Below are 15,042 nucleotides of genomic sequence, written 5' to 3'. Positions count from 1 at the left end.
GGCCGGCGCCTGGCTGGAACTCACTCATGAGCTCTGTCTTCTGGCTCCCACAATGGGTGAAGGGAGAGACGTCATGATGTCTCTCCAATAGTGCTGAGTGGGACGAGAGGAGTGGGGATTTGGGTAAGTCAAATTTTGTGTTCTGTATGTCTGTGTATTTTATGTGTAACGGGCACTACTACTTGGGTTACTGTATAAGGGGCATTACTGGGGGCATTGCATAAGGGGCACTACTGGGGACATTGTATAAGTGGCACTACTGGGGATAGTGTATAAAAGGGCACTACTGGGGGTACTGCATAATGGGCACTACTGGAGGCACTGTATAAGGGGCAATACTGTTGGCATGTATAAGGGGCACTACTGTGGGAACTGTATATGGGGCACTACTGGGAACACTGACTGCATAAGGGACACTACTGGGGGTATTGCATAAGGGGTACTACTACTGGGAGCACTGTATAAGGGGCACTACTGGGGGCACTATATAAGGGACACTGCATAAGGGGGCAATGCATAAGGGGCACTGCATAAGAGGCACTACTGGGGGCACTGCATAAGGGCACTACCAGGGCCGGACTGGGACTAAAAATAGGCCCTGGCATTTAAAAAACACACAGGCCTACCTTGGTGTCAGCATCTGGCTCCTGGCATAGACTCCTCCCCTTCTATACATGACTCCTCCCACTTCATAGTCTGTGCTCTTACACATATAATTAATATTGGCGCAACATACAAGTGTACATCATTCTCTGTATTAAAATACTAACGAAACTGGATCAGAACCTTTATATACCCCTGCCTATACCTTCTAAATATCCTTCCTATAAACCTCTAAGAATAACGCTAATTTGCGTACGCAGTCTGACCGCAAATAAAGACAGGAGTGGAATCTGTGGTTCCAACGCACAAGTATTATTCAGGTAAAAGTACAGTCAGTTACACGCAATTGATACATACACAATTTAGGCGTAAAAGGAAATATTACAGACCCAAGTACAGTATACATACGCTGCACCTCCGGACCCAGAGATAGACCTCAGACTAGAGACCCTCAGTTCATACAACCTTCAGCATGGACTCCCTAACCAGTATTCGGACACATGTATTTACCCCCCCCAGACTAAAACAGGACAAAGGAGAAATTTTCTGCTGATGTCATTGGTTCCCAGAGGAGAAGCATATGTTACCGCACATTTAACAGGCTGGTTCAAATAGACTCCCCCTGCCTCTAACAGCAGGGGAATCTTTCTAATAACGCCTCCTGTAACATTCCAACAGCTAAACATTTTGTTGCTTGTAAGTTCTGTGATCCGTAACTTGAGTTTGCATGATGCGATCTCTCCACCGATAACACCGGGATGCTGTAAAAAGCGTACGCCTCAGAACAAGACCAAACACACCTTGCTTATCATGTATAATACCTTAGTTATCAAAAACCTTTATTTCTCAGTGTTGAAACTAACTTAACCAACTTAGATCATACATTTTAATGCTTATGGAACCTTATGTGTGAATATGAAATGTGTGGGTATTCAGGGTTTGATATAAGGACGCTAGTTAATGTGTGTATGAAGATGAGTGCATTTGTCTCTAACATTTTAGCATGCTGGGCCAGATAGTTCTACATGTCCTGTCAGAAGGCCCTCCCACCTTTCCTGTGACATTGCAGGAAGCTTGCTTATTTATTCTAGCCAGACCACCTGTTGTGGGCAAACACTATGCAGGAAGCTTATCTACACAAGCCAGTTGTCACCTGGCCACTTGCTTAATGTAATACTGCAAAGCCATTTCTGGAATATATCCCTTATAATACATAAAGTAATGAAATAGGCTTTCAGTGAATCGTTGTAACCTATGGTAATGGTCACAGATGCATTCGCATGATGCTAATGGTATTATCGCCACATGTACTAAAATGTGAGTTTATCTAAAATGGCGCTTAGGTGGCCATTTTGCAAAATGGCGTCTTGCAGCCAGTCGCAAGATGGTGTCGCTGCGATTCAATTTTAAACTGATCTTGTCTCAGCCAGTAATCCAGCTTTGACAGTCCACCCTTTGATAGCGAACAACATGCTATCACACTCTGCTATTAAAATTTAATTTAGGCTTACATTTACATATTATTTAGTGTTATTATGGGATAGCACAAGGTGGTTCTTAATCCATCAATAATGTGTCTCTAGGTGGGGACATAAAACTACTATTATACGCACACCGCGGATCTTGGAAGATCATGTGACAGGTGTGGGAATGCACTAGTCTTATAACAGCAGTCTTTAAGGGGAATTTGAGACTTTACATTGTCTGAGGTGTTCTATAAATAACATTTCAATAATATATTCTATGCATATCTAAATATTATACATTTAAATTATGGTACTTCCTAGCTCAGGGTTGTAATGCAGTTCTGTATCTACCTCGGTATACATATTATCATTTCTGACCACCATCATAGTTTCATTCTTTCGTTTCACTCTGTTTTTACATTTTCCACACTTCAACACAATAGGAACACACTGGACGCATATGCCAATTACTATGATGACAGTCAGTATAAGGATCAAGAATTTGCCTATGCTGACGATCACTTCCTGGACCCATTCTCCTAGACCTGAGAACCATTTCACTGGGTTCAGCCATGACACCCATCCTTCTATCTTTTCCCCTGCTTCAGCCACTGATGCATTATGGTTCTACGAAATTCCCACTTTAGCTGCAGAATCTCATCCATCTTCTGGTCTATCACCTCCTTAGGGTCACTGGTATCATTGGTGACATATGTGCAACATTTTACTCCAAATTGGGTGGCTAATGTTACGCAATACCCTCCAGTAACAGCTGTTAAATAATTCAACACTAGCGTGTGTTGCACTAGTTCTTTCTTGTACGCTTGCAATTCTCTCCCTGTGTACCTGAATGTGTCATCATACATCTTGGTAATATTATCTATTAATTTAGCAAGTTCCTGGATATATCTAAAATTTAATGTACCCCTAGCAATTCTGGCATTCGGAAGCCAGTTGTCTCACTGATTAACTGAGCGGCTTTATGCATATCACCAGGTATCATATTTCTCTTGCCTCTGTGTTCATATTGTGTGTGAAGATATGGTGGCGGTGTGTTTTTATGTATTCCCAACATTTCAACATGTGTGAGGGTCATAACTTCTGGGACTACTCTTCCCAGATAACACAAACCTTCGGAACTCGGGGAGAGCCATTTATACGCTTTTCTTCCACATATAAAATATACATTATCAGGGAGAACATAAGGAATGGTATGCATCATTATCATTAAACACATTTCTCTTGCAAACAATCCTATCTCAGGCTCTTCCATCTGGTATATGCAAGTTTCTGGTTGTATTGTTTTAGCACAATAACCATCTGGTACTTTACCAATCATTTCTTTGGTGGAACTCAATGTATACCGGTACCTAAAATGTTTCCCACTGGATTTAATTGAGCGTAACAGATCATAGTTTATGGACTCATTATCAGCTCTTTGTGAGAAGGTCATCGTCTGATTATTCCCCGTCACTTCCCAACCTCCGGGTTTATTGGGGTTGGTTTAATGTTTAAACACAAAAGTGATCTATCTACTTAGAATTGTTAGAGTTTGAAATGAGGTGGTTTGGATGAGAGGAATTTTCCATCCAATGTTTTCCCTTTTTGTAATTCTAAAATGTCCGTGGTATTCAGCGGAAATGGCACCAACCCTACATTATGCTGTCCCTGTGGCACATGTGAACACACCCAGCAATCAGTTTGATTTAACACTTTGCCTACCATGCTATGATAATCCTCTAGAGGATACCCACCCCAGTACAGATTATATTTAGGTTGGATACAGTTCTCATCAACTAGGGACCCACAAAGCTCACAAATACAGGAATCCTCAGACGATAACCCTCCACACCTTCCCCGAGTATCCGGAATGACAGCTCTTTAACAATAACAGTACTAAGATTGGAAAGACACTACCCTGATTGGCATTGCACTCCTCCTTTCTCCACTCCATCAGCACTGCCATCAGCTCCCGTTTCCTCAATCCGTCCCCCATCACAGAAACTGGATATTCCCGAACCAACCAGGATGGTGAACACTCTAAAAGAGAATATGAGAATGAACACAGCAGGCCCGTCCATTTTAACAACAAGTCCTGCAAAAATTTCTCTCAGGTATCTCACTACGACCTTTTCAATCCTCCCGGAACAAGCTCGCGAGCGTCAGGTCCACACTATCAGCCTTGTCTCCGCCTTGTTTCTCCACCGGTTGATTGACCTTTTTGCAGTGAGTGGAATGGACCCAGGTATCTCTCTCGGCCACCTTCAAAGATGTAGTACTCGTCAGCAGCACCTGGTATTGACCTTCCCACCGATCAGTCAAACAACCTGAACGCAAGAAATTTCTGATCATTACATATTCTCCTGGTTCAACATCATGACAGTTAGTTTCAGGCATATCATTAGACAACAATTTAAGTTTCTGCTGCTGTTGCTTTAACTGCCTACTCATTGATATAAGATACTTTACAGTTACCTCGTTGTTACCCTTCAAGTCTTTCTGGGGACTTATAATCAAATGAGGTTGTCTGCCGAATAGTATTTCAAATGGGGACAGATTCAGAGGAGGTCTAGGAGTGGTCCTCATGCTATGTAGGACCAAAGGTAATGCTTCTGGCCATCCTAGTCCAGTTTCTGCCATAATTTTACTTAATTTATTTTTAATAGTCCCGTTCATTCTCTCCACCTTGGCACTGGCTTGCGGTCGGTAGGGGGTATGAAGTCTGCTATTAATACCCATCAGCTTAAACATATTTTGAAAAACATCACCTGTGAAATGGGTACCCTTATCACTCTCGATGATTCTAGGGATACCGTACCTGCATACAAATTCCTGAACTATTTTCTTGGAGGTAAACGCAGCAGTATTAGTGGCCGCTGGGTAGGCCTCAACCCAATTGGAAAATACGTCTGTGCACACTAATACATACTTAAGGTTCCTGCAGGGTGGTAATTGGATGAAATCAATTTGTATCACCTGGAAAGGTCCATCAGTCGGTGGAATGTGGGTTCAGTAGGGATCGCTTTCCCTATGTTCTTTCTCAAGCAGGTCAGACAGGACATTGCTATCTTCTCTGCTTGTGAAGAAAAATCTGGTGCGCACCAGTATGCCCTCACCAACTTGCACATACCCTGTTTACCTAGGTGAGTTAGACCGTGTGCTGCCTCAGCCAGGCTGGGGTAATATGCCTTGGGGGCTACTGGCTTACCATGTCCATCCCTCCAGAGCCCAGAAGACTCTTGCCCACACCCCTTGGACTTCCAAATGGATTTTTCCTGAATTGAACACAAATTTTGCAACTCAATTAATTTCAACATATCAATGGTTTGGAATGACATAATTGTTTCAATTGGGGAAGATATTTTTAACCCTGCTGCCCATTTTGCAGCTTCATCGGCTCTGTTGTTGCCCAGTGACACCGGGTCATCCTCATATGTGTGGGCTTTGCATTTAATTATTGCCACTGCTTTGGGCAGTTGGATTGCTTCTAAGAGATGTTTTATGTGTCGGGAATGTGCAACTGGTGTGCCTGCTACTGTCATAACATTTCTCAGACGCCATAGAGCCCCAAAATCATGCACCACCCCGAACGCGTACCTCGAGTCAGTGTAAATGTTAGCAGATTTGCCTGCTGCCAGTTCACATGCTCTAGTCAGTGCTACTAACTCTGCCACCTGGGCTGAGTGAGGAGGACCGAGAGGTTTAGCTTCCATGATGTCTGTGTCATTTACAACAGCATAACCTGTACATAATTCACCTGTGTCTGTTTGTCTATGACAACTCCCATCCGTATAGAAAGTTACATCCACATTCTCTAAAGGTGTGTCAAGTATGTCAGGTCTAGCAGTAAAGGTCTGATTCAGATATGTCATACAATCGTGAGTATCATCATGTCTGCTGAACTCACCTCCCGCCAGCAACTCCTCTCCTTCCACCCTTTGTACATCATGTTGTACATATGGTAAGTATGTTGCTGGATTCAGCGTACTGCAACATTTAACAGTAATATTTGCAGGAGTGATTAGGGCTAGTTCCCATTTGGTGAACCTAGCTGAGGAGACGTGTCTGGTTTGAGCTGAGTTCAACAGAGCAGATACAGCATGGGGAGTGTAGACAATCATATCATGGCCAAATACTACGTCCTCACTTTTACTCACCAATAAAGCGGTAGCTGCTACACTTCTCAAACAGGTGGGGAGTGACCTTGCTACCGTGTCCAATTGGGCACTGTAGTATGCTACGGGCCTACTGGCATCACCATGTTTTTGTGTAAGGACACCTGCAGCACAACCATTGGCTTCCGTACAATATAAATCAAAAGGTTTTTCATAATCGGGTATTCCCAATGCAGGAGCTTTTGCCAGACTATCCTTGAGATTAAGAAAAGCCTGTTCTGATTCCTCAGTGTGTATGATGTAATCGGGCTTTGAGGAAGAGACTAGTTCCTGTAAAGGCAAGGCCAAAATAGAAAAACCTGGGATCCACATTCGGCAGTATAAACACATTCCCAAGAAGGTACGAATTTGCTGTTGATTCTGCGGCAGTGTCATGTTTTGTATGGCCTGGATTCTATCATTTGTGAGATGTCGTAACCCCTGGGTTAGGCAGTGTCCCAAATATTTTACTCTGGGCTGGCACGGCTGTAACTTGTCCTTAGCCACTTTGTGTCCTGTATGCAAGAGATGAAGTAACAAAAGTTTAGTATCATTCACACATGACATAAAAGAGTCAGAACATAGCAATAAATTGTCCACATATTGAATTAGAACTGATCCATTGGCAGGTTGAAAAGCTTGTAAACAGTCATGCAATGCCTGGGAGAAAATACTGGGGCTGTCTATGAAACCTTGGGGCAATCGTGTCCATGTATATTGCACACCTCTGTATGTGAATGCGAATAGATACTGACAGTCAGGGTGGAGAGGCACAGAGAAGAAAGCAGAACAGAGGTCAATGACAGTGAAATGGGTTGCATTTGGTGGGATCTGCATCAGGATGACAGCTGGATTTGGCAATACAGGGAATTGGCTCTCTACTACCTTATTAACACCTCTAAGGTCTTGCACCAGCCTATAACCCCTCCCACCACTCTTCTTTACTGGAAAGATGGGACTGTTGGCTACACTAGCTGTACGAACTAAAATTCCCTGTTGCAATAATCGCTCAATTATTGGAAACACCCCTAGTTCTACTTCCTGTTTTAGTGGGTACTGGGGAATTTTTGGAGCTTGCCTACCGCCTTTTAAGTTTACCATTACTGGGCTTACGTTTGCCATTAATCCAGTGTCCTGTCCATCTTTTGTCCAAAGGGAATCTGGAATTTGGGACAACATTTCATCTACTTGTGATGGATTTTCTTTTAAAACGGTAGAGTGATACATTATCCTTTGAGGAGTGTCTAACATATCCCGCACCTCGTATACCATTCTCTCTGGGATATCTAAATATACACCATCAGGGGTGCAATATATGACACATCCCATTTTACATAACAAGTCTCTGCCCAGCAGGTTAGTAGGAGCCGCGGCAGCCAGGAGAAAAGAATGTCTGGTATGCAATGGCCCAATAATAACCTCTGCGGACTTTGTTAAAGGATAACGTTCCACTTTACCTGTCACACCCATTGTTGGTATTGTCTCGTTGGTCACCTGTAAATTAACGGGAGATTTCATCACTGACTTGGTCGCCCCTGTGTCTACAAGAAAAGGATATTCAGTACCAGCTACATCAACCATCAAGACCGGTTCTTCCCTAGTACTTCCCGTTAACCTGACTACAGGTATGACCTGACCCCTAGCGTTGGCTACCATTCTCCAATAAAGCATTTACAGCTACAATTGGAGCTGGTGCTTGTTGAACATTTGCTGGCCTATGTGCATATCCCTTATGGGGATATCTAGGTTTGCCCTGATGTGGGGTCAATACTCTTTTTACTGTGCAGTTTCTACTTAAGTGTCCTGTTTGTTTGCAACTAAAACATGTCCGTGATTCAGGTGAAAGCATGTGTTGTTGTGAAGTTTGAGCAGAGGGTAAAGGTGGTGGATATGGGTAAGGATAGGGAGGGTAAGGGTATTGTGGGGTATAAGAAGTAGGTGGATATCCTGGGACCTGTGGTTTCATTGGATTAGTGGGATAGAGTTGTGTTTGTTGTTGAGTGGAGTTAGTGAGAGCAACTTGTTCTGACATGAGTGTGTGTGCAAGTGCAAGCGTGTCTGTTGGCTGTGATGTTACCGTCATTCCCTCCAGAGCTTGTATACTTTAATTTTTTGCTCTGGGTCTCCCTCTTTTTTGAGATGTTTTTGTCATGTTCTATGGCAGACTCTATGAGGTTATCTATTCTAAGTCCCCTCCAGCCAGGCTGTGAGGTCTGAACCTGAGTTTTTAAATTCTCTTTTAAACCGTCCATAAATATCGTGACTATCATTCCCCTGTGGTGAATGCTATCTTTAATATCTTCTATCCCAGTGTACTGGGCGATAGCCTGCAGAGCCCTGTCGCAATAGTCTTCTGCAGTTTAACTCTCCTTTTGTTTGATTGTGAAGATTTTGTTCCAGTTAACTACTACTGGAAAATATACACCCAATTGAGTCACAATGCGGGAAATGTTACCTTGGTTTACTTGGTCTGTTAAGGGAACGTCGCCATCAAATACACAATCCGTGATAAATTTTGTCACATCGGTATTGCGTGGTAGACAGGCCCTTAACACCACACGCCAATCTTTATTAGTGGGCTCATGAGAACTACCCTAATTTCTCAAAAATCTTTGACATTTGGCTAATTCCTTTTTTGGATCAGGGTAATCATTTATGATGGAATTTAGTTCTGCCCTTGTCCATGGACAATGCATTACTACTTCCCTCGTGGGCACGACACCGTTTGCATCCGCATTTCCATTCGGGACAGTTATTGTCCGAATGGGATGCAGACCGGCAGCGTTGCTACCTCTGACCTGGTTACCTGGCTGGGGGTTTAATCTGCTGCTGCTACGTATGGTATTAACAACTTCCTTAATGGGTGCAGAGTGTATTAACACTTCCCTTGCTGTTACCGATGGAGATGGCGGTACCACCCGTGATTGTGGTGATGCAGCAGCTATCATTTGCACAGCATGGGAAATGGCAGACATTACAATAGGCTCATCATCTACATCATAAACATTTTCTTTATGGTTACTTAAGAGGGGGTACAAATTACTTGTTACATTTTTATGGGTATTTTTGGTAACTGTACTTGCACCTCCATCCACATAAGGTGGGGGAGGTGAGCGTGAACTGCTGGCAATACTCTCCACGACGCTACCTTGCCGCACGTGTGCGCCAATTTGCGGCTCGCCCGTATTGCAACTCAGCGTCGCGGACGTATTTTCTGGCAATGCGCTCGCAACGCTAGTTTGCGTCATTTGCACATTCTTAAGCCAAGCATCCCCTTCATGCTGCCATAGTTTTAAACATTCAAAATACTTAATCTTTTTCTCTCGGGATCGCACCATACTGATGTGATCCTGGACATTGTCTAACACACTTTTGTCAAAACTACCAATTCTGGGAAACGGTCTAACACTCTTCCTCGTCATATTAAACCATAAATCACAATACCTTATTGCATAAGTACCGTACTTAGTATGCATAATACGACGGGCCGATCCAATCGGAGCCTCCATTAGCAGCACATCATTGCCTAACATCTCTACTGTTTGCGTGGCTCCCATTCTGAGACAACTCCTACGCTTTTCAATAAAAATTTAAACTGGTGAAAGACAATCAAGATACTTTCACTTACCTGTGGACGATTTTAAGTCGGCGGCGCCCACACACCTGGATAAGATTTAGTAAGGCAACTTCCACACCTGGATAAGATTTGAAACAGGCGACTTCCACACCCGGATAAGCTTTAGTAAGGTAACTTCCAGACCTATGAGAGTTTATATGTCGGCCACTCTCACGCACCTCTATACAACAAAGACAACATGTACACCTGCTACTGTGTATTGAATGGTAAAGCTGCTTACCGAGCGGCTAGGCTAACCCTTGCACCTAGCCCTTAAGGATCATACGATACCCTTAACTTTATTCAACAAGTATTCACTGTTACACACTTTTTTTCCTGCGCAGAAAAATACACGTTTAACCCAGATATTGGTAATAGAAAAAAAAATGTAAATCTCAATGGCTTTGTTCAAACACGTGGCAGCAGAACCGGATGTACGTATACGCTGTTGTGCGACCAGCCGCATACACATTAATGCGACTACCACACAACCGTATAATTACTTTTTAACTGCGTATGCAAAAATGTGTTTTAGCCACATACGCAATACTGCGGCACCCCTCTAAACGCAAGGTTCTATCAACAGAGGAAAACAAACTTTTTCCTCTCTTGTCCCTGGATTCTAGTCAGCTTCCTTAATTCACACGGAGACGGATAGCGATCTTTCAGCACAAAGCGGTTGCAGGCAAACCCTGCATGTGGCCACTCCACCCTTTGCTGAAATTTTGATGACCGTATGTACCATGTGAGCAGGTAAGTGACTTCTTTACGAGCCCCCAACTAACGAAACTGGATCAGAACCTTTATATACCCCTGACTATACCTTCTAAATATCCTTCCTATAAACTTCTAAGAATAACGCTAATTTGCGTACGCAGTCTGACCGCAAATAAAGACAGGAGTGGAATCTGTGGTTCCAACGCACAAGTATTATTCAGGTAAAAGTACAGTCAGTTACACGCAATTGATACATACACAATTTAGGCGTAAAAGGAAATATTACAGACCCAAGTACAGTATACAAACGCTGCACCTCTGGACCCAGAGATAGACCTCAGACTAGAGACCCTCAGTTCATACAACCTTCAGCATGGACTCCCTAACCAGTGTTCGGACACATGTATTTATCGCCCCCAGACTAAAACAGGACAAAGGAGAAATTTCCTGTTGATGTCATTGGTTCCCAGAGGAGAAGCATATGTTACCGCACATTTAACTTGCTTGTTCAAATAGACTCCCCCTGCCTCTAACAGCAGAGGAATCTTTCTAATAACGCCTCCTGTAACATTCCAACAGCTAAACATTTTGTTGCTTGTAAGTTCTGTGATCCGTAACTTGAGTTTGCATGATGCGATCTCTCCACCGATAACACCGGGATGCTGTAAAAAGCGTACGCATCAAAACAAGACCAAACACACCTTGCTTATCATGTATAATACCTTAGTTATCAAAAACCTTTATTTCTCAGCATTGAAACTAACTTAACCAACTTAGATCATACATTTTGATGCTTATGGAACCTTATGTGTGAATATGAAATGTGTGGGTATTCAGGGTTTGATATAAGGATGCTAGTTAATGTGTGTATGAAGATGAGTGCATTTGTCTCTAACATTTTAGCATGCTGGGCCAGATAGTTCTACATGTCCTGTCAGAAGGCCCTCCCACCTTTCCTGTGACATTGCAGGAAGCTTGCTTATTTATTCTAGCCAGACCACCTGTTGTGGGCAAACACTATGCAGGAAGCTTATCTACACAAGCCAGTTGTCACCTGGCCACTTGCTTAATGTAATACTGCAAAGCCATTTCTGGAATATATCCCTTATAATACATAAAGTAATGAAATAGGCTTTTAGTGAATCGTTGTAACCTATGGTAATGGTCACAGATGCATTCGCATGATGCTAATGGTATTATCGCCACATGTACTAAAATGTGAGTTTATCTAAAATGGCGCTTAGGCGGCCATTTCGCAAAATGGCGTCTTGCAGCCAGTCGCAAGATGGTGTCGCTGCGATTCAATTTTAAACTGATCTTGTCTCAGCCAGTAATCCAGCTTTGACAGTCCACCCTTTGATAGCGAACAACATGCTATCACACTCTGCTATTAAAATTTAATTTAGGCTTACATTTACATATTATTTAGTGTTATTATGGGATAGCACAAGGTGGTTCTTAATCCATCAATAATGTGTCTCTAGGTGGGGACATAAAACTACTATTATACGCACACCACGGATCTTGGAAGATCATGTGACAGGTGTGGGAATGCACTAGTCTTATAACAGCAGTCTTTAAGGGGAATTTGAGACTTTACATTGTCTGAGGTGTTCTATAAATAACATTTCAATAATATATTCTATGCATATCTAAATATTATACATTTAAATTATGGTACTTCCTAGTTCAGGGTTGTAATGCAGTTCTGTATCTACCTCGGTATACATATTATCATTTCTGACCACCATCATAGTTTCATTCTTTCGTTTCACTCTGTTTTTACATTTTCCACACTTCAACACAATAGGAACACACTGGACGCATATGCATTGAAACTAACTTAACCAACTTAGATCATACATTTTGATGCTTATGGAACCTTATGTGTGAATATGAAATGTGTGGGTATTCAGGGTTTGATATAAGGATGCTAGTTAATGTGTGTATGAAGATGAGTGCATTTGTCTCTAACATTTTAGCATGCTGGGTCAGCAGGCCCTCCCACCTTTCCTGTGTCATTGCAGGAAGCTTACTTATTTATTCTAGCAAGACCACCCGTTATGGGCAAACACTATGCAGGAAGCTTATCTACACAAGCCAGTTGTCACCTGGCCACTTGCTTAATGTAATACTGCAAAGCCATTTCTGGACTATATCCCTTATAATACATAAAGTAATGAAATAGGCTTTTAGTGAATCGCTGTAACCTATGGTAATGGTCACAGATGCATTCGCATGATGCTAATGGTATTATTGCCACATGTACTAAAATGTGAGTTTATCTTAGGCGGCCATTTCGCAAAATGGCGTCTTGCGGCCAGTCGCAAGATGGTGTCACTGCGATTCAATTTTAAACTGATCTTGTCTCAGCCAGTAATCCAGCTTCGACAATACACACAACAGAGCTCATCCTACATGGGATGCAAACATGTGCCATAGTCAGATATTTGGTATTTGGTTGGTTCTGTTAGGTAAAGCTGGCACTTCATTGGTGTAGACCACACCCAAAGAAAAGGGAAGACATTTCCCTAATTGACCAAACCCTAGATTAGCAGTTGTAGAGGATTAGATAGCTTTCACTGTAGGAATTTTTAGGGCAGGGGTACTGAACACAGAGGAGGACACATCTGTGCACACCAAAGCAGAGCCATTACTACACATTTTGGTGCTCTGTGTCATAGAGAGACAGTTTCGGTTGCCCCCCTCCACACCTCAAGGGAGAAGAGCACGGCATCAGAGTGCTTTGAAAAAATAAGGGTGTAGTCTCACTGGAAAAGGGCATGACCACACAATATTACCCCCAAATCAAAGTATGCACACAGTAATGCCCCTTAGTCACAATACACTGCACAGTAGTGTCCCTTACACATTATGCTACGCACCGTAATGGCCCTTACACATTATGCCATACACCATAATGGCCCTTACACATTATGCCATACACCATAATGGCCATTACACACATAGACATTTGGTAATGGGTGGTCCCAGCAGGGCTGCCAAGACACTGGGCAGGCTCAGGTTTGGTGGGAGTGCATGACAATATGGTAGATCATGGCAACTCCCTCTCATTTACAGCAAGATTATAGCGTGATCTGCTGTGAGGCAGAGGTGTGAGTTGAGTTGCGTGTTGGTTGCTGCATATTGGAGACATTGGTTACACCTCTCCTGTACTCCCATGCCCTCCTGGGTCCTAGTTCCAACCCATCACCCTGTCTCATGACCATTATGTAGGTAAAGTTTTCTAGCTTCAATTCTAATCCCTGCGATGTGTTATGCTGGACATACACTATACAATAATTGGGACGATCCACTCAATATCAGCAGATCACCCTGATAATTGTACTGTGTGTGGGTGACCGAGGGTAAAATATTGATTGGTGGGGCATACCGAATTGTCCAGCATGCTCGTCCGATGCGATATTCTATAAATTAAATGTCGGCCAAATTGGGCAGTGCATGCCCAGCCGCGGCCGACTGACAGACATTACCCTTTTGAAATGTCTCCTCCCCCGGGTCAGAGCACAGATATCTCACAGTCACTGTGGAGATGTACTAAGCTTTGTAAAGTGATAAATTGGAAAGTGATAAACTACCAGCTAATTAGTTCCTAACTGTCATGTTACAGGCTGTGTTTGAAAAATTACAGTTAGGAGCTGATTGGTTGGTGGTTTATCACTTTCCACTTTATCCCTTTCCAGAGCTTAGTACATCTGCCCCACATTGTATGCCGTAATATTTGTTGGGTGTCAGGCTGCCAGATAAAATATCTGTTTGTCTGACAGGCATTTTATCTGGGTTGGGTATGAAATACCGGTGGCTGAACAGCTCTGACTGGCTGAACAACCCTAATCTGACTCTGGAAGCCCGACTATTCAAGATCCCGATGGAGGCTGGTAAGTACACTAACCCTCTCCTCTCTCCCCCTAACCTTCAGTGGTGCCTAACCCCCCCTTCCCGCACCCTAACCCTAACCCTTCCGGGGGAGTGTGCCTAACCTTAACCCCCCCCTCCCCGAAGCCTAACGCTAACCCTTCCCGGGGGGTGCCTAGTCCTAATTTTTTCCCGGGGGTCCCAAAACCTAACCACACATCCCTGGGCTAATGCGCATACTTACCCCGTATCCTACGGTCGGGATTACAGTGATTGCGATGCTGACGCCAATATCCTGATCCCCTTCGAGATATCAGCATTGGCATTTTGCCGGGCGGCGGGATTACGGCCTTAGTATTTCGACTACCGGCATCCCGTCCGCCAGCATATGAACTACATCCCTTTTATCTGGCAGTCAGCAATATAAAGTGACTGCATCAGCGGTATCTTCACTCCTCATTCAGGACTCCTGCCCATGCCTGGTCTGCTGACTACTCATGTGCAGCGGCCATTGCGGGCTAGATGGTGTAAGCTGCGGGAGCCAAACCCTGGAATGCTTCATATTGCACCTATGGGTGCTGTGGATGTGATCAGAAATGGAGGGGCCGCG

At 43.4% G+C, this 15,042-nt stretch overlaps 1 pseudogene across 1 annotated transcript in view; it reads left to right on the top strand.

The window, feature by feature from the left end:
• The window catches only part of LOC148483108 (cytokine receptor common subunit beta-like), a 181,939-nt pseudogene that overhangs the window by 104,490 nt on the left and 62,407 nt on the right, over positions 1–15,042 (top strand). The window lies entirely within an intron of this gene.

This window comes from Taudactylus pleione, unplaced genomic scaffold (assembly GCF_031769625.1).
Source record: "Taudactylus pleione unplaced genomic scaffold, aTauple2 ptg000551l, whole genome shotgun sequence".
NCBI classification, from domain to species: domain Eukaryota; kingdom Metazoa; phylum Chordata; class Amphibia; order Anura; family Myobatrachidae; genus Taudactylus; species Taudactylus pleione.
The sequence above is the reverse complement of the archived record's forward strand: the minus strand, read 5'-3'. Positions and strand labels throughout refer to the sequence as shown.